The 21346-nt window shown below is 41.8% G+C and overlaps 1 long non-coding RNA gene across 2 annotated transcripts in view; it reads right to left on the bottom strand.

The window, feature by feature from the left end:
* The window catches only part of LOC139040976 (uncharacterized), a 57462-nt gene that overhangs the window by 8489 nt on the left and 27627 nt on the right, over positions 1–21346 (bottom strand). The window contains exon 4 of one of the 2 annotated variants that reach the window (XR_011495371.1): positions 15693–15794. The exons of the other annotated variant lie outside the window; for it this stretch is intronic. This is a non-coding gene — a long non-coding RNA (uncharacterized lncRNA). Of the gene's footprint in view, positions 1–15692; positions 15795–21346 lie in introns of those variants that run through there. 2 annotated transcript variants of the gene reach the window in all.

Raw genomic sequence — 21346 nt, 5'->3', positions numbered from 1 at the left:
TTCCTAGAAGAGTCTACAAATAGAAACTGACATTTTCCTGGAACAGAAAAATCCCAACGAAGGACAGCAGATTATCTCCCTTTGAGATTTGTGAATATATTAAATATAAGAAACCTATGAATAGTTAGGAGAGAATTCACAAATGCTTTTGTGTTTGAAAAGAGAGCATGCATTATTAAGCAACAAAAACCTTACTCAAGGTGAGTACGATGACCAAGAATCAAAACGATATTTTTTACCAGTTGCCAAATTAATACAAATAATTTGACTTAGACAAGACTGTACTGCAAAATCCTTTACAGCCTGCGTTCCATGAAAATGAAAGTTATTTATCTACCGGGAAAACATTCCTGAACATAAGAAAAGTTTATGGATTTAAAAAGCCCTCTGGACTAACTATAGCTAATTCATACTTTGAATGATAAAATTATTTATATATTCAAATGTTCAAAGAACTCTCTGCAGAGCCTAATGAGCATGCTTTTAGAATTCTCTTTCCAAATTTAGATTTTGAAATTTGCAATGAATAAGAATGACATTGCCTTTTTACCAAGAAAAAAATAAATTAAGATTAATCAGAATATAGATAGAATAGTATTTTGTACGCCATTTAGGTTTTTTAAACAAATATTTTAAGAAAATTTTATCTACCATTGATCTAAAATGTTTTTAATAGTTTTCTTTAAGGACACAATAAGAGCAAAAAGCAGAGTAATTTTAACTAGGTCTTTCCAGTTGTGTCTACAAGGGCAGCAACAAGGAATTGGGGCATGTGTAATTATATTACTAATGTTAGAACTAGATTTCTTTTAGATAACCTAAATCATCCCCTGGTTTAACCCATGAGGAAATTCATACATCATTTCTATTTTCATTTATCTTTTTAATATAATTCACACTTTTTAGTTCTGTTCATATTTTGATGACAAGATCTCAATGTCATTTACTTGACTCTTCTAAATTCATACGGCTTCATCGGTAAGAATCCCATGGCCTATCCAATGGCAGAGTTAGTATATCTCAAGGTCTATTCTAGAGGGCTATAGCATTGTAAATAAAAAGCAAATAACAAACAAAACACAAAACTCATGAGCTGCCTATTGCCACTGTCTACTGCTGTGTATGGAACGTTAAAAGCATTCAAAATGCTTTTTGAGTCAGCCAATGCTGATTGGATGGATGACTTTCGTTGAAGAAAGCAGAGAGTATATATAAATAAACTATGCAGGAAGCCATAAAACACACAGAGCCTAGGCCTCACTTTACCGCCAACTCACGGTGTTTCCCCAAGCTAGTGACCATCTCTTGGGTTCCCAGATTACCCAACTGTCATTTTCCAGGTTTATGTGCCAGGCACTACCTTAAGAACTTTAAATACAATAATTCATTTAATCCTCACAACAATCCTATGATCCTGCTTCACAGGCAGTGACACAGGGTCCCCCACTCAGAAGGACCCCACACTTGGTTTAATGTTCTGCTGTTGCCATCTTGAAATTGGAACAAGGGGCCCAGCATTTTCATTTCACTGACTTTGGAAAAGGGGGCTCCACAAAGTATGTAACCAGTCCTGTCTGTGAGATTAAAACTATTATCACTCCTGTTTTACAGATGCAGAAACCGAGGCAAAGAGAGGTTAAATAACTTGCCCCGGGTCAAAGTTGTTATTAGAGCCAGGAGTCATACCCTCCAGCCACTGTACTCGAGGAGGAGAACTTGGAAGCCACTGTGCTCTGTTCCCAGCTAGTTCTGTAATTCCAACTAAGGTCGTTTACTAAAAGGAATGTTGATTTTGATCTTCTCTCCATCAATCAATGCTTTTTTTAGATGAAGAATTGCAGTGGATAAAGAAAAAGAGGTGGTGCATTCACACATAAGCCAAATTTGAAAAAAGAACTGCTTAGCTCAATGAAAGGTGAGAGGGTTTTAAATGGTGAGGGCAGGGGCTTAGCTATTTAAATGACAAGCTAAACAAGATACCTTTTGGGCTATTTCAGGCTCTGATCCCCAAATTAGAGCTTTTAGGAGTGGGATCCAGAGTCCTAGATGGGGAAGACCAAGTTAGGGCGATGCCACAGCAGAGGCGGGACACATCAAAGGAAGCACTCTACGCTGCCTTTTATAGATGTGAAAACAGCCCTACTGCCCTGTTGTCCAATGGGCACACATAAATAAAAGGCTTGCATCAGCTGAGGATCAAATACTAAAGAAAAGAGTCAAGATTTCCTGAGGGCTCTGAGTCAAAGGTCGAGTCCCCTGTGGAGAGAAGCATCTGGCCTCCTTCGCTCTCAGAATTTCCTGCCCCACCCTTTTCCATCCCCATCTTCTATCTAAGGTAACTGTGGGTGTTTTGCTTTGACTAAAATCTATGAGCTCAAGGGGATGGACTGCAGACATTCCCCATTAATCCAGGGCTTGATCCACACCATAGAGGCTCTGAGAATTATCATTATTATCGTGATTATTTGCTGTTGTTTAGTTTTCTGTTTGCATTCTGCTTTTGATTTTTAAAAATCAGAAAAAAAAACTCTTCGGTTTTGTTAATTGCACAACTAACTTCCAAATATAGATGAATAAAAAAGCCACCTAATTTAGGCAGAAATGATGTCTCCAAAGACACCCATGGAAGCTACTATTCCAAACCCAGCACACTTACCATTGCCAAATGCCCTTGCCCAGTGCAGACTAGAACCAACTGAGCAGACCCAGTAATCGATGGTGTCGCCTTATAGGAATGAATGGTCTTAAAGAATCTCAGAGTTCTCCGATAAAACTGCGTAATATTTCTCTCATTGGATTAAGTAAAGCCAATGGGATCCCACAGTTCTTAGACTATTATGATTTTCTGATTGGTCGATGAAGGCCTCTGTGCCCTTTAATATTTAGTTAATTAGCCAACAACAGCCTTCTTAGGAGGCCCCCCAACCTCTGCCTTCCTGCTCAGAACTATCAGGAACCAGGGGAAGATTCCCTTCCCTGTCCCCACGTCCATTCTGCATTTGTGTGTTGTCAGATAACCCGTCACTGCAATCTGGCCTGGAATTTCTTTCAGTGGCATCATTTCTCTGAGTGCAAAGTCAGAATCACTGACCCTAAGAGAGCAAAGTTGAAGGTGCACCTGTGAAGGGCATGGTTGGCAGCAGGGGAGCATGGGAGGACGGTGTCTGCCCTTGCCCCCTGGACACAGAAACCATCTGCAACCACACAGCTCCCTGTCTACATTAGCATCCCTTTACTATTCCAGGAAACTTGGAAGATGAACTTGCAAATAACTTGAGTGTTTCAAGAACTCCAAAAAATTTCCTTATCCAAACATTGGACTATTCACTAGCCCTCATTACAGTAAATAATCCCCTCTCAGAACAATAGAGCTCTCAACCAGACTCATCAGATGATTGTTTATGCTTCATGACTGGTTTCACAACTCTCATTTTGTCCACTAATTCTGAAGGATTATGAAACAAACTTTGCCCAATCCCAGTCAACCCAAGCCACATTGAAAGACCTGCCTTAAACCAGACCCCATAAATATCCCACCTTTACCCTCCTACCCCCAGGCAGCTACTTAGACTCTGCTTTGCCTTATCAACATTTTGATATTTGGAGGCTTTTTTCAGAGAGTCAGTAATCAATACCACTTCCCCTCCACTACTAACTCCAATCTATTTGTCTCCCCTGACAAATGCCAAGTAATTAGTAACTGGATACAAGGAAGGCCTTGGGTTCTGTGGGAGCTGCAGAGGAAAGAAGTGGTGCAGGGCCTTCTCCCCCATGGGGTGGGAGAAGACCTGGAGATCAGCACCGGAGAATCCAACGGAGCCTGCAGGGATCTATGGTCCCCGAGGAATTGGTCTCCCTGTCCCTCTAGAGGTGAGCTAAGCCCTCACTGACCTGGAAGCTGGGAAAATAAAAGAGAAGAAGACGGATGTCTCAGCAATGGGTTAGCAGCCTGCCTGTGTCTACTTTACCTTCTCAGGAGCCTTGGCTGCCACCCTTTGGAGACTCCAACAAGAACTACACCACAGGGAGCAGACAAAGAAAAATAGACACATGTAAGAAGACTCGGTAGTCACAGCAAGAGAGCAATCAATCAGATTGTTCCCATTTAGCACATGCCAAGAGAAACAGTGGTGGAGGAGAATGCCGGGGAGAGAAAAGAAGTTCCAATTCAGGTCCGAAAACAGTCTGGAGTTAAAACTTATCATTTCCCAGCTAACATTTTATGAGTTGAGTTGGAGGAAAGGCGGGCCATGTTGAGATTCAAAACAGTGGTGTAAAATATCTAATGGAATAAACATCTTAAAGGACAAAGCAAAAATATAAATAGATGGAAATTATGAAGGAAAAGTACAGAATTTTGAAAGAAAATGGCTACAATCCAAGAATCCTATATCCAAACCACCTGCCAGTGTAAATACAATAGAGGTTCCAAGGCACAGAGGGAGATGAAAAGAGGAAGAAGAAATCAGAAATAAACCTTGACTATATACACACATACATACAGATAGATATAAATACTTAAACATTGTATATGTATATACACACACACATATATATACATACATATATATCTTGATAATATATTTGTTATTGAATAATGATATTCATGAGGATCAAGGCTGCCCCAGGGAGAGAAGTTCAAGGCGTCCTGGCCTACATACAGAGCTACATCACCCTCTGGGAAGCATAGGACATCCTGACCTGATCCGACCTGATTCCCATCCAAAGTTATAGGACCACCCAATAACCTGACCCCACCTACACTGATACCATTTTAACGATTTTTTTCATGATCTTTCCTTTGTCTTGTAAGAAATAACTCACATACCTATGCCTTATAAATTTAGCCCTACCCTCAATACATTGCAGCTCTTACTGCCCATGGGTCCTGTCCCCATGTTGCTCCATGCTATTCTTTGAATAAAAGAGCACTACTGCCAGACCTTGAGAGTCCAAGAAATCTTTCTTTCAATTCCTCACTCACCGAGCCCACATCAATATACTATGTAAGAATGTGTGTAGAAGTGTTAATAAGTTAACATTTATCAAACTCTGAAAGAGGCACTGTTTTTTTTTTGAACTATTTTTTTTAAGGTTATAAAAGTTAACATCCTTGTGAAATTACAGTTGTACATCATTATTAGTCATGTTGTAGGTACACCACTTCACCCCTACTGCCCTCCCCCCACCCCCCTTTCCCCTGGCAACCACCGATCAGTTCTCTTTGTCCATATGTTAACTACCACCTATGAGTGGAGTCATACAGAGTTCGTCTTTCTCTGTCTGGCTTATTTCACTCAACATAATACTCTCAAGGTCTATCCATGTTGTTGTGAATGGGACGACTTTGTCCTTTTTTATGGCTGAGTAGTATTCCATTGTATATATACACCACAACTTCTTTATCCAATCATCAGATGCTGGGCACTTAGGTTGGTTCCATGACTTGGCTATTGTGAATAATGCTGCAATGAAGATAGGGGTGCACGGAACTTTTGGAATTGCTGATTTCAGGTTCTGAGGATACATACTCAGTAGTGGGATGGCTGGGTCATAAGGTATTTCTATTCTTAATTTTTTGAGGAATCTCCATACTGTTTTCCATAGTGGCTGCACCAGTTTGCATTCCCACCAACAGTGTATGAGTGTTCCCTTTTCTCCACAGCCTCTCCAACACTTGTCACTCTTGGTTTTGGATATTTTTGCCATTCTAACAGGTGTAAGGTGATATCTTAGTGTAGTTTTGATTTGCATTTCCCTGATGATTAGTGATGATGAGCATCTTTTCATGTGTCTATTGGCCATACGTATATCTTCTTTGGAGAAATGTCTGGTCACGTCCCCTGCCCATTTTGTAATTGGGTTATTTGATTTTTTATTGTTGAGTTGTGTGAGTTCTTTGTGTATTATGGAGATTAACCCTTTGTCGGATAAATAACTTGTGAATATTTTTTTCCAATTAGTGAGCCGTTTTTTTGTTTCAATCCTGTTTTCCCTTGACTTGAAGTAGCTCTTTAGCCTGATGAAGTCCCATTTGTTTATTCTTTCTACTGTTTCCCTCATGTGAGGGGATATGGTGTCCGAAAAGATTCTTTTGAAGCTTATGTCAAAGAGTGTGCTGCTGATATTCTCTTCTAGAAGACTTATTGTTTCAGGCCTAATCTTTAGGTCTTTGATCCATTTTGAGTTTATTTTAGTAAATGGTGAAAAAGAATGGTTGATTTTCATTCTTTTACATGTGGCTGTCCAGTTTTCCCAGCACCATTTGTTGAAGAGACTTTCTTTCCTCCATTGTAGGCCCTCAGCTCCTCTGTCAAAGATTAGCTGTCCATAGATGTGTGGTTTTATTTCTGCACTTTCAATTCTGTTCCATTGATCTGTGCATCTGTTTTTGTACCAGTACCATGCTGTTTTGATTACTGTGGCTTTGTAGTATGTTTTGAAGTCAGGGATTGTGATGCCTCCAGCTTTGTTCTTCTTTCTCAGGATTGCTTTAGCAATTCGGGGTCTTTTGTTGCCCCATATGAATTTTTGGATTCTTTGTTCAATTTCTCTAAAGAATGACATTGGAATCCTGATTGGGATAGCGCTGAATCTGTAGATTGCTTTAGGTAGTATGGACATTTTAACTATGTTTGTTCTTCCAAACCATGTGCATGGAATGTCTTTCCATCTATGTCATCGTCAATTTCTTTCAAGAAGGTCATGTAGTTTTCATTGTATAGATCTTTCACTTCCTTGGTTAAATTTATCCCAAGGTATTTTATTCTTTTTGTTGCGATCGTGAATGGGATTGAGTTCTTGAGATCTTTTTCTGTTAGTTCATTGTTAGCATATAGAAATGCTACTGATTTATGTATGTTGATTTTATACCCTGCAACTTTGCTGTAGTTGTAGATTGTTTCTAAGAGTTTTTCTATGGATTCTTTGGGGTTTTCTATATGTAAGATCATGTCATCTGCAAACAGCGAGAGTTTTACTTCTTCGTTGCCTGTTTGGATTCCTTTTATTTCTTTTTCCTGCCAAATAGCTCTGGCCAACACCCCAGTACTATGATGAATAAAAGTGGTGAAAGTGGGCACCCTTGTCTTGTTCCTGTTCTGAGAGGGATGGGTTTCAGTTTTTGTCCGTTGAGTATGTTGTTGGCTGTGGGTTTGTCATATATGGCCTTTATTATGTTGAGGTACTTTCCTTCTATACCTATTTTATTGAGGGTTTTTATCATAAATGGATGTTGGATCTTGTCGAATGCTTTCTCTGCATCTATTGAGATGATCATGTGGTTTTGGTTTCTCATATTGTTAATGTAGTGAATCACGTTGATTGACTTGTGGATGTTGAACCATCCCTGTGTCCCTGGTATAAATCCCACTTGATCATGGTGTATAATCTTTTTGATATATTTCTGTATTCGGTTTGCCAAAATTTTGTTGAGGATTTTTGCATCTATGTTCATCAGTGATATTGGCCTGTAGTTTTCCTTCTTTGTGTTGTCCTTGTCAGGTTTGGGGATCAGGGTGATGTTGGCTTCACGGAATGTATTAGGGAGTGCTCCATCTTCCTCTATTTTCTGGAATAGTTTGAGAAGGATAGGTATTAAATCTTCTTTGAATGTTTGGTAGAATTCTCCAGAGAAGCCATCTGGTCCTGGACTCTTATTTTTGGGGAGGTTTTTGATTACTGTTTCTATTTCTTTACTTGTGATTGGTCTATTCAGATTCTCTATTTCTTCCTGATTCAGTTTGGGGAGGTTCTATGAGTCTAGGAATTTATTCATTTCTTCTAGGTTGTTCAATTGGTTGGCATATAGTTTTTCATCATATTCTCTTATGATCCTTTGTATTTCTTCGGTATCTGCTGTGATTTCTCCTTTCTCATTTCTAATTTTATTTATTTGAGACTTCTCTCTTTTTTTTTAGTGAGTCTGGCTAAGGGTTTGTCGATTTTGTTAATTTTTTCAAAGAACCAACTCTTTGTTTCATTGATCCTTTCAACTGTCTTTTTTGTTTCAATATCATTTATTTCTGTTCTACTTCTTATTATTTCCCTCCTTCTACTGACTTTGGGCTTTGCTTGTTCTTCTTTTTCTAATTCCGTTAGGTGTCATTTGAGGTTGTTTATGTAAGACTTTTCTTGCTTATTGAGGTGAGCCTGTATTGCAATGAATTTCCCTCTTAGGACTGCCTTTGCTGCGTCCCAAATAATTTGGTAAGGTGTGTTTTCATTTTCATTTGTCTCCCAATAATATATGATTTGTTCTTTAAGTTCTTCAATAATCCATTGTTTGTTCAGTAGCATGTTGTTTAGTCTCCACATTTTTGGCCCTTTCCCAGCTTTATTCTTGTAGTTGATTTCTAGTTTCATAGCATTATGATCAGAAAAGATGCTTGATATTATTTCAACCCTCTTGAACTTATTGATGCTTGCTTTGTTTCCCAAGATATGGTCTATCCTTGAGAATGTTCCATGCGCGCTTGAGAAGAATGTGTAACCTGCTGTTTATGGATGAAGTGTCCTATATACATCTATTAGGTCCATCTGATCTAATTTTTCATTTAATTCTATGATTTCCTTGTTGATTTTCTGTCTGGATGATCTGTCCATTGGTGTTAACGGGGTGTTGAGGTCCCCTACTATTATTATATTTCTGTTGATGTCTCCTTTTAGCTTTGTTAATAGTTTCTTTACGAATTTTGGTGCTCCTGTGTTAGGTGCGTATATATTTATAAGTGTTATGGCATCTTTTATCATTATATACTGCCCCCCTTGTCTTTCTTTATCTGTTTTGCTTTGAAGTCTACTTTTTCTGATATAAGTATGGCAACACCTGCTTTCTTTTGTTCATTATTGGCTTGGAGTATTGTCTTCCATCCCTTCACTTTGAGTCTGTGTTTGTCTTTGGGGCTGAGGTGTGTTTCCTGGAGGCACCGTATTGTTGGATCTTCTTCTTTGATCCATCCTGCCACTCTGTGCCTTTTGATTGGAGAGTTCAATCCATTCACGTTTAGAGTGATTATGGAAACGTGGGGGCCTACTCTTGCCATTTTATCACTTGTTTTGCGGTTCTTTTGCATTTTGTCCTGATGGAGAGCTGTTACTTTGTGTTATTGTCCTTCTGCTTATCTCCTTTGTTCTGGATTTTGTAACCCCTTTCCTTTTTTTGATTTTTCAGGAATGAGTTTCTTCCTGAGCAATTCTTGAAGAGGAGGTTTTGTGGTGATGAACTCCCTTAACTTGTGTTTATCTGGGAAAGTTTTTATTTCTCCATCGTATTTGAAGGATATTTTCACTGGGTAGAGTATTCTTGGCTGCAGGTTTTTGTCCTTCAGAGTTTTGAATATTTCATTCCAATTCCTCTAGCCTGTAAGGTCTCTCCTGAGAAATCTGCTGATAGCCTTATGGAGTTTCCTTTGTTAGTTATTTTCTTCTGCCTGGCTGCCCTTAGTATTTTCTCTTTGTCATTGACTTTTGCTAGTTTCACTACTATATGCCTTGGTGTTGGTTTTCTTGCGTTAATAAAGTTTGGAGATCTATTGGCTTCTGTCACATGCAGTTCCATCTCTCTTCCCAAGTTTGGAAAGTTCTCAGCTATTATTTCTTTGAACAGGCCTTCTGCCCCCTTCTCCTTCTATTCTCCCTCTGGTATACCTATAATCCTTATGTTGCAACTCCTAATTGAGTCGGATAATTCTCGGAGAGTTTCTTCATTTCTTTTTAGTCTTAGTTCTCTCTCCTCCTCTGTCTGCAGCATTTCTATATTCCTATCCTCCAAATTGCTAATTCTGCCCTCCATATTATCGACCCTACTGTTCAGAGAGTCCAGATTTTTCTTAATCTCCTCTATTGTGTTCTTCAGCTCCAGTATTTCTAATTGGTTCTTCTTTATAGTGTCAAGCTCTTTTGTGACATAGCTCCTGAACTCATTGAGTTGTCTATCTGAATTCTCTTTTAGGTCGCTGAGTTTTTTAATAATGGCAGTTTTGAAATCATCATCATTTAGGTTATAGATTTCATTGTCTTTGGGATTGTTTTCTGGGTGCTTATCATTTTCCTTCTGTTCTGGAGATTTAATATATTTTTTCATACTGCTTGATGGCGTGGATTTGTGCCTCCGCATAGAGATAGAGTTTAGTCACTGCTTCCACTTGTTGCGACTGGTGTGTGTGTGTGGTGGGGGGGCAGCTGTTTAGACTGCCCCAACCAGGAACCCTGTCAGCTGTTACTGACTGGGCCTGGACCCCTCCTTGTAGTCACAGTGGTCCTGTGGGGTCCCTCGTCGGTTGTGGGGGCAATCGCAAGGGGGCCTCAGGCCGCTGGTGCCTACTGCTGCAGCCCACCTAGATGTGCACCCTCCTTGTGGTCTGCAGTGGTGCTGTGGGCTTTCCCAGCAGCCAGGAGCAGGATCACCTATAATCTCCAATTTGTCCCTAACAGAGCCCACCAGATCACACTTGTCCACTATAGGTCCCAGCAGAGCTATGGGTATCTTCTGCAGTCTGTCATTAGCTCACCTAGCTATGCTGCTTTTTCCCCAGGGCCTTCCCGCCTTGCAATTGCCAGTTGGGACCTCTCCACTAGTGCTGTGCAGAGGCTTTCAGTGAGGCTGCTGTAAGAACCTGGAGTTCCCCCTTGGGCTGCGTAGCCATTTCACTGGAGCTCTACTCTGCCCCACTTCACTCTCACAGGATCTCTGGGAGCCCCTTGCCTCGTCTGTGACATGGCCAGAGTCTGTGGGCCTGGCGGTGGCTTGTAAGCTGCTGCCTTGTGGGGAATTCTGCTCTAGGGAGCTTCCTGTGTTCTGAATGCTGGGCGGGGCCTCCCTGCCAATGGCGAGCAGAGGCCCTCCCTGCTGGGGTGGTGCGGGACCCTAGAGCTACCCCCCGGGCTTCAGAGTCGGGTGTTGGAGCTCCACCCAGTCCCCAAGCACGTCCGTGGAAAATCCGGGCACCCCCTGCACCAACCCGTGTGCAGGAGACTGTGAGCCCAGCGGCAGCTTGTAGTCTGGAGCTGTCCCAGGGGATCCGCCCACCGAGAGCTTCCCTTTGTCCTGGATTCTGGGCATGGCCTCTCTGCTAATGGCCAGCAGAGGCTTTCCCTGCTGGGGAGATGCAGGACCCCAGAGCCTTCCCCTGTGACACAGAGCCAGGCGCTGGAGCTCCAACCGTGTCCCCAAGCACGTCTACAGGAAGTCCAGGCGCCCCCTGCACCAAGCTGTGCACCTGAGACCATGAGCCCAGCAGCAGCTTGTGGTCTGGAGCCGCCCTGGGTGATCCGCCCACCGGGAGCTTCCCTTTGTCCTGGATTCTGGGCCTGAAAGAGGCACTGTTTTAAGTACTTGTTATAGAGTAACTAACTTAACCCTCACAAAATCCTCATGAGGATGGTACCAGTATTAACCTCATTTCACCAGAGATAAAACTGAGGCACGAGATGATTAAGTAACTGACCCATAGTCACAAAACAAAAAAGGAGCAGATCTAGGATTCAAACCCAGGGCGTCTGGCTCGGGATCCTAAGTTTTTACACACATTATCCCTGAATTGTCCTTAAACAGGGACTTCTGAAGAAGAAACATACTGTAAAGAGAAATTCTAGCAAGAGTATAGAATCAAAAGTTAACTATTTTGCCAAAAAGTATTGGAGCTGAGAGGTGAAGTTGGAGGGTGGGGAGGATTTAGAGCAGAAATTCCAAAGGTCTCATTTGCTGGGAGGAAAGGCGGAAGGAAGAGTAGAAGTATTCTGAAGGAGTCAGCTAATCAAGATGGGAGGGGACACATGGTGAAGCATAAAGAACATCTTGATAAGGACAATAAATGGTATCTTGTTTCCAACAATGGTAGAGAAATAGATATATGATTATGAGGACCAAAAGGGAAGATAGAATGGAAAAGCATAGTAATTATTAAAAAAAAGAAAGAAATGAATTGCAATTTGATCAGACCTACCAAAGAAAGGAAAAAGGGAAAATAGCAATCTAAAATAAATAACAAATATAAAATCAGATATAAAGAATAAACTCTAATGCATCAATCCTTAAAGTACAAAGCAGAGATTGCCAAGAAACCCTAGCTGTAGACTAATTACAAGAAAGACACACAAAACAAAGTGATAAAGAAAGATACGCCTTGATAAGGATAGAGGATGGCATCTAATTTTAATCCTTCCAAAAGCTGCAGCAAAAGGTTTTGTAATGAATGAGCACAGAACCTAAAGGAGATGGAGAATTGGAAAGGAGGCAACACAAAGTCTGGGCTTGGAAATATCCAGGTGTGAGAATGACAGATGGCTTAGCACACCAGAGAGTATAAGCCCTCAACAGAGGAAAGTCAAGGACCAACTGGATTATAATGCAGAATCCTCCAAAGGCTCAGGAATTGGCGGCACTAGGTACCTGTGGAAGTGGGGACAAAGTGAGAAACTAAAGTAAAGAGGATGGCTTGAAATCTGTTTGAGACACAGTCAGGCCCTTAAATCCCTTTCCTACTCCATTCTCCTAGGAGAATAATGATGTTTTTTTCTCTGGAGAAGGGGGAAGAGAGGCAATGTGGGTACATCAGCCCGGAAACAGGGAGGATTAAGTGAAAAGATGTGGTCTTCCTGTCTTCAACTTCCACAATGCTGACAAGCCCCTCCTCTCCAGGCAGGCAGGAGTCTGGAAGATTCTTCTCAGGAGACTCTGACAGGCCCAAGAAGACAGATCTAAAGATATTGATATCAGGAGGAGAAGGAGCTCCCAACAATGCAACAGCCAGATCACCCACCAGTCCACAAGCCCACCAGTGCACTCCGAGCTTCCATCCAGCCTTTTCACTCCTTACTTTAAACAACAGAAGACAACTGAGGATCACCAGACACCTGAGGAACATCTGTAACATGGAAGATCAGGACCAAAAGAAAACCAACTTAGAGGAAACAGAGACTCCTGAGAGAGAAAAAAATACGCCTTAAAAAAAAAAAATATATATATATATATATATATACACATCAGATTTAATACATGCATTCAGATAATATAAATATATTCAGGTTTAAAAGAAGATACTGCATCCATGAAACAAAAATAGGATATCATAAAAGGAAAATTCAGGGGCCGGCCCTGTGGCTGAGTGGTTAAGTTCGTGCACTCTGCTCTGACAGCCCAAGGTTTCACCAGTTTGGATCCTGGGTACGGACATGGCACTGCTCAACAAGCCATGCTGAGGCGGCATCCCACATGCCACAACTAGAAGGACCCACAACTAAAAATATACAACTATGTACTGGGGGACTTTGGGGAGAAAAAGGAAAAATAAAATCTTTATAAAAAAAAAGGAAAATTCAGAGAAGAAAAAGAAGTGGGTTTTTTTTTAAATTAACAACATAAAAGTAGAAATGAAAAACTCAATAGAAAGGGTGGAATAAAAAATGAAGGACTTACTAGGGGCCAGCCAGGTGACATAGTGGTTAAGTTCGCAGGCTCTGCTTTGGCGGCCCAGGGTTCACAGGTTTGGATTCCAGGTATGGACTGCTCATCAAGCCAAGCTGTGGTGGCATCCCACATGCAAAACAGAGGAAGACTGGCATAGATGTTAGCTCAGGATAATCTTCCTCACCAAAGGAAAAAAATGAAGGACCTACCAGCAAACAGAACAAAAAGGCACAGTGATGCAAAATGGAGCAGGAAGAGGATAAAAAAAAATTAGAGGACTAGTCCCACCAATATTTGAATATAAGAGTTCCAGAAAGTGAAAAAGTAGAATATGTACCTCAAAGTTAATGACTTTAGTTGAAATCTATAATTAAGATGGGTGATTAAAGTACACAATGGCAGAGAAATATGAATATATGTTCATATAATGGAGGTGGTTTTCTACGAAGGAAAAAATAGATTAATTTTGTGTTTAAAGTAAAATGCCTGATCCCAGGATGCAATGGAAGAGAGTAATAGAAAAAATTTGAATGAGTACAAGTTGTAGAGTTTTGAAGAAAAGTAAAAATGTGCTCAAATTTACTAAGAGTTAAGGGAATGCAAATTAAATACACAGCATAATATCACTTTATACATCATCAGACTGACAACCTTTTAAAAACAGATAACATCTCTGTTGGCAGAGTTGCAGGAAAAACATAGAGTTATGCATTGCTAGATTAATGTCTTGTTGCAGAGCAATCTGACAACATCAATTAGAATTAAAATTATATATACGCCCTTTCACCCAGAAATCCCACTCCTGGGAGTCTACACTATAAAAAATGAAAGCAGCAGTGGAGAGGATGTACATACAAGATAGTTTATTGGAGCAAAGTACATAAAGGCAGAAATGGAGACTAAGTGAGTGCCCACCGGTAGTGGAACCATTGATTCAATCACAATATTTTCATATAAGGGAATGTTACACAGCCATTCAAAAGAATGAATTAGAGCCATAGAAGCTGGCTTGGAGGCATTACTACCAAGGGTTGTTGAGTGAAAAAAGCGAGATACAGAAAAGCATGTATAATATGATTTCTTTGTATAAAACATATACATAGTCATATGTGGGCTTATGCATATGTATGTTTGAATATGACTATACGAACATGGAGAAAAACGTGAGAGGACACTTTTATTAACATGGACTGGAAGAAGGAGCAGTGGGTAATGTGGGGACACCAGGGAAGGGGAGAGAGGAAACGAAGCCAAAAAGAAAAGCAATTCACTTAAAAACGGAGGCAAGATTTGATAACATTTATACGTTTATGCATAGGTGTTTGAAATTTTTTAAATTTATAGGAAAAAGTATTGTTTTGTTTTCTTAAAAGGGAGAGGATGATTGGATAAGATTAATGAATTGTCACTTTATGAAGCACAGAGAATCTCATGATCTGATATCCTGACTTGCTAAGTTTCAATTGTGAGGGGAAAGGCTGAGGATTCGGTTGAAGTGTGTAGGTCTCAGACGACTTCTTCTAATATTGTGGTCTACAGGATTCCCTGGGCACTGTGGATAAGAGGGACTATGAATAAAAGACGAGGAGTAGAAAAGACAAAGAGGAAACTAAAGTTGGACCATTTTACCATTTTGCCTCGGGCCAGCTCAAGGCACAATTGTTTATATCAATTGCGGTTTATTCCCAAATGCTCGGGACTATCGCTTATAGACATGCATCATTACTATATCAATCCCGTGTGTCAGGAAAGAAAAGTATGTTACTTGAGTTATATATGTGATGCGTAAATCAAGAAATAGATGTCAGTAGAGTGAAATACTTATGGGAGCACCAGTCAAAATCTATTCCTATATTTCTATCTACAACTATGACAAAGAGAGAACAATCGACTAATAAGATGGGGTTTTGCCAGAAGTCTCTCACATATAAAAGTCTTCACACCTCCTGTTCAAGCATCTTTTTAAATCTTTCAGCTCTCTCTAATTTCAAGGGAAAAGAGACTTAAGTCAATTTTTCTATTACTAATAAAAATTTAATTACCAGAGGCAATAGTAATAATGGCATTAACTAAATGGGTGTAAAACAAGCTTTACTCGATGTGCGCTGTCTGATCATACACGATGGGGTTTCTTCTTCCTTGGATGTCCCAGAACTTAATACTCATCCAGACCCCTCCCTGTGTCCACACCCAGCAGCTTTTACTAGGAAAGGACTGGAGCAAAGGTGGTTAGGAAAGAGGAAGAAATGAGTACCCTCACCCAACCCAGACTGGTTACCATAATTTGGAGATGGCATGACGTTTGAGGCCTCTCTGATAGGATCCAGGCAGGTTAAGACTATCAACTTGGTAGCAAGGTACAAAATAGCAACATAGGAATATAATTCTGCAACAAAGAAAGGGAAGTTCATGTACTATTTTGAGCTACTTTTCGAGAATCAGAAAATGGTTTGGGTCCAGCCTAAATAGAATTCAGTTTCCGGTTGAACTTTGGGGCTCTAGCCTAAGCATTTTTGCATGTTTCATTTTGACTAATTTTCACACCATTTGAGTTGACCCAACACTACAAAATTATTTCTGTTTCATTTGACCTCCTAAACATTCTGTGGTTTGTTCTACTGAGGCAGGAAGATGAATTAACACAGCCACTGTCATCTGTGTATTACTTTAGTTTACAAAATGTCTCCTTACGTTTTCTCTCCTTGGCACTCTCAATGGTCCTGGGAGGCGGCACCAGCAAAGCTGGGATTATTATTGTTATGCTAATTTAACAAATGGAGATACTGGGACTCAGAGGGAGAGTGGCTTGCCCGAGTGTACCCAGGCACTGAAAGCTTGACTGCCTTCCCAGTTCAGGTCTTCTAAGTTAACATTCGGTATTGGAATATGTACAGGGAAATGTGCATTTTTTATAAGCTCCTGGTGGGGGTGCCAACTAGTACAATGTTTCTGGAGGACAATTTGGCAATAGGTATCGAAAGTCTTAAAATAGGTCTCAGTCATCTTGAGCTGCCATAACAAAATATCACGGATTGGGGAGCTTAAACAACAGAAATTTATTTCTCACAGTTCTGGAGGCTGGGAAGTCCAATATCAAGGTGCCAATCCAAATCCTGGTGAGATCTCGCTCCCCGGCTTGCAGACTGCTGCCTTCCCACTGTGCCCTCACATGGCAGAGAGAGAAAGATAGCTCCCTGGTGTCTCGTCCTAGAAGGACACTAATCCTATCTGATCAGAGCCCCATCCTTATGATCTCATTTTACAGTAATTACTTTTACAAAGACCCTGTCTCCAAATATAGTCACATTAGGGGTTAGGTCTTCAACTTGGGAATTTCAGGGGCCACAAACATTCAGTCCATAACAACATGCATACCCTTTGAGCAAGTAATTCCTTTACTAGGAAATTAACTCAGGAAAGTAATTAAACCCATTTACCAAAATATATGTGGGGGCCAGCCCAGTGGCATAGCGGTTAAGTTCAGTGTGCTCTGCTTTGGTGGCCTGGGTTTATGGGTTTGGATCCCAGGTGCAGACCTACACCACCCATCAAGCTATGCTGTGGCAGCGATCTACGTACAAAATAAAGGAAAACTGGCACAGATGTTAGCTCAGGGCCAATCTTCCTCAACAACAAAAAACTATATATGTATAGGACGTTTCTTGCAGTGTTTTGGGGGTAAAATACTTTATATTTCTGAACTTCAGTTTACTCATATCCAAAAGGAGAGTTAATAGTAATACATACTGCATAGAGCTGTTATGAATATTATGAAGATCCAGCACAGTACCTGGCAAATAATAGTTTCAATATCAGTTAAGATGTTTTCATTAGCCATTAACAGAATACTCAAAAAAATGGCTTCACCAATGGTTATTTATCCTCTCACATAACAAGAAGCCCAGAGGCAGGATTAGTTCATTCAGCAGCTCAATAAAGTCAGGACTTTTTATTAGCTTCCCTGTTGTTTGTCATAACTTTATTTCCTCATGCTCTCAAGATGGCTGCTGTAGCTCTACATACCACATTCCCACAAGACAACTTCCAAAGGTAGGTGGGGGTGGTGAAAGAGGAAAATCTTTCCCAGAAGACCTCAGCAGACTTCCCTAGAACTAAGTCACATCCCTATCCTAAATCCTACTGCAAAATTCTTCTCAGAGCTGGGGCAGCTGGCTGGGGCTAAAGGGAAACTAGTGGCAGTAGGCATTCTATTCCAAGTCTTGCAATACTGGACTCTCCTGCCAGAGGTGATGCTTCAAAGCTGCCTCATGTGGTTTTGCAGATTGTGATCCATGCAAGGACCCCAGACCAAGAGCAGTGGGTGGGGACCCAAACCCAGCTCAGCTCTGCTCTCCAAGTCATGACTCCATTGCTGAGCTCCATCTACCTAGAGAAAGAAGCACCTTTTTCTTCAGAAGGGCCACCTTTGGGCACCACCAAAAGGGCTTGCCAGTCCTGGACCACCCATAAGAAGGTGCCTCTTTCTAATTCATGTGGAGATTCCATATGGGCTACCTGTAACCCTGTCTAGCTTGATCCTAGAGACTGGGGGCTGGAATGAGCTTACAGATGAGAAACCAGGGAGATTCAAGGGCTCCCAGTGGTGGGAAGAAAAGGCCAGGAACTGGCAAGGACTGCCTAGGATCTACTTTTGCAGAATTATCTTTAGCAATATTTTAAAGAGAAAAATTTCTGTCTGTCCTAAAATGGAATCTCTTCCAAAAGAGTTAGAGTGCAGGACTATTTGCATTCCAGCCAAGGGGTAGCTCTGGGCAGAACTCACCCTCTGTCCTATGCAGTGTGGGTAGATGATTTAAAGTGCTGTTTTTTTAAAAAAAAAAGATTGGCACCTGAGCTAACATCTGTTGCCAACCTTCCCTTTTCTTCTTCTTCTTCTCCCCAAAGCCCCCCAGTACATAGTTGTATATTCTAGCTGTAGGTCCTTCTGCTTGTGCTGTGTGGGACGCCGCCTCAGCATGGCTTGATGAGCGGTGCTAAGTCGGCACCCAGGATCCAAACCAGTGAAACCCTGGGCCACCAAAGCTGAGCACGCAGACTTAATCACTCGGCCAGGGTGCGGCCCCTAAAGCACTCTTGAACAGCACCACTCTTGCTCCCGCCCCGGCCCTTCTGCACTGAACTTCTAGAATAAGACCTATGAAAAGAACGTCCCCTAAAGTGAGCTTCTTATAGCTCTTCCCTGAGGACACTGTGGGGTTTCATGTCCCTTTACCTCTATATGTAATGTTTATTGCCACTGCCTGGAATCTCCTGCTTCTACCCAACTTCTCCTCCAGGTAAACAATTACTTGCTCCTTCCTCAAAGATCCCCTTGAACTTGAATGTCCTATAAATCATTAGTCACATTGCATAGAGATTATTAGTTTACAGGTATGACTCAACAACTAAGCAGGAAACTCCTCTTCTGGGCCAAAGACCTCATCCTTATCATTGCAGCTGTCAGCTCAGAGCTCCAGGAGCTCAATGGAAGGAGCGAGGATAAGAATGAAGGGCAGTATCAGACCTGTTGAAGGTTAATAATCAGCATGTCTTGGCGGAAGGGTGGAAGAGAAAGGAGGGACATCTGTAGAAGGATTGAGAAAGATCTGTGAGAAAGGCCTTCCTTAAGCATAATATCCCCGAGGACAAGCTCTTCTTCCAATGTGGGAGTCCTAGAGACAGAAAGCAAAAGATCAGGATGGTCCAGAGCCTAATCAGGGGGATACCTCGGTGAAAACCAAATGCCTCTCCTGGCATGAAAGGAGGCCGCCAGTGCCAGCTTCTTCCCCTCTCTTTAGGAAACCTGCACTTCTCAGCGAGATAAAATCCTATCTGTGGCTCTCCAGCCCTCTTGTGTGGTCCTTCAATGGGACCCAGAGTTTGACTGGTTATTCACAAATGACTATGAAATGTACCTCGTGGGGGGTGAAGCTAGGCCCATGTGCCCCAGAGGATGGACCAGTGAGCCGCCAAGGCATGAAATGACTGCGGAAGGATGCCGTGTAGAAGACGGTAAACGCAGCAAGAGCACGTCCCCGTCGGTTAATAAGGATTAGCCGGAGGACGTGCTGTCGTTCATAGCAGACGTAGTTTTGGGGTGATGCTTCCTGGAGTGCTGTAATTAGAGATGGCCACACACACATTCTGTCGTTTAGGCAGGTCAACAAATACGCAGCCCTTTCCTGTGTGTGATTCCAAATACTCCTGGCTCAGGACAGTGTCAAGTTTCTACGCAGGACTGTTCTAATCCAGACAAGCTTTCCCTTTGGGCAAGGAGGCTCTCAGATTCACGGTGTGTGCGTAAAGCTGGTCAGCACAGAGTGGAAAACAGCAAAGCTCGCCTCCACGTGGAGGACTTGCTTATTTTCAGTCCACTGTGCAATTGGAAATGAACTGACTACTGTGCGCCTCCCAACATAGACCACATCCCATGGGGTGGGAAGAAGTGAATGCATTTGAAAGTGTGGACAGAAGTTTTTTCTGCCGGGACAGCAATAGTTTAAATGTAAACCATAGCTCTTGCTGAGAGGAGAAATGGAGAATATTTCTGAAAGGAGAACAGAAAGAACCTTGAGGAAAAAAATTGTCTGTTGTTTTTCAAGGGTCGTCTGGGGTGGTACTGATACCGCTGGCCCAAGGACCACCCTTTGAATAGCAGGGCCCTAGAAGACAAAGGCCTGAGACTGGTTTGCAAGAAAATGTGTATCCAGAAGAAAAAATGTAAACAGCATCATGGCAGGAGTTTGTGTTGATGGCAACTCAGCACCGTGGGCCAGAGGGTGAGATAGCCAGAAAGGATGAGAACGGGATGGCCGCTTTGGAGTAACTTGCTACACAGCAATAAATATCTAATGCAGAGGAATTTGGCAAAGCTTCCTAAGAGACATGTACAGAAATATCCTCCTTACCTTGATTTTGTCACATGACCCATGGAACTCAGAGTCAGTTACTAAGAAAGCAGGCAAGAGAGAATTGTGGAGCTGTTTTGTGTCAAAAACCAACCTAAGAAATGAAGAAAGTGCAAAATGCAGAGCCCATCCCCTACCTAGTCAATGCCAGGCTAACTGTGGGAGGTGGCCCCAGCAACACAATGCTGACGCCACCAGACCAGGCCCCCCTCCACTCCCTAGACCTCTCATTGGTCTGAGTGGGGACGGGTGTCAAGGCCACCATAAAATCAATGGAGATGCTACAAGCCATCAAGGGTGTTCTTTGGGTCCATTTTCCTCCCAGATGTCTAATTGTGAGTGCTCTTGGAGGCACTAGGAATCCAGGGTGGCCCAAACCACGTGTTCTGGCTCCCTTCCCCCAGAGAGTGGTGCAGATTTGCAGGGAAGAGGCAGTGGTGGAGAATGGGGATTGATTCAAGGTGGAGGCAGTTTAAGATTTTGCTAGAAAGACCTTGCAACATACTAAACTGTGTTGAATCTGCTCCCCAGGTGTCTGGACAATGACTGTGTTCTGAGATGAGTCAGGCTTCTTTCACTTGCAGAGCTGTTCTGTTCAAGTAAACAGTTGTATAATTAAGATGATTTTAGCTGCAAGTAACCAAAATCCCAACTCAAAGAACTAAAACAATAAGAAAATGTACTGTCTTGGGTACTAGGAAGAGCTGAGGTAGGGTAGCTCCAGGGTTGATTAACTCAGTGGCTTCATGACTTCATCAGAGACCCAGTGTATTAGGCAGGGTTCTCCAGAGAAACAGAACCAACAGGATTTATATGGATCTATAGAAAGAGATTTATTATAAGAGATTAGCTCATGTAATTATAGAGGCTAAGAGGTCCCACTATCTGCCATCTACAAACTGGAGGCCCAGGGAAGCTGGCGTTGTGGTTCCAGTTCAAACCCAAACACCTGAGGACCAGGGAGACAATGATAAGTCCCAAACTGAGACTGAAGGCCCAGGAAGCAGGAGCACTCATGTCTGAGGACAGG

This window comes from Equus asinus, chromosome 18 (assembly GCF_041296235.1).
Source record: "Equus asinus isolate D_3611 breed Donkey chromosome 18, EquAss-T2T_v2, whole genome shotgun sequence".
NCBI lineage: Eukaryota > Metazoa > Chordata > Mammalia > Perissodactyla > Equidae > Equus > Equus asinus.
Note: the sequence above shows the minus strand (reverse complement) of the source record. Positions and strands in the feature narration are given on the sequence as shown.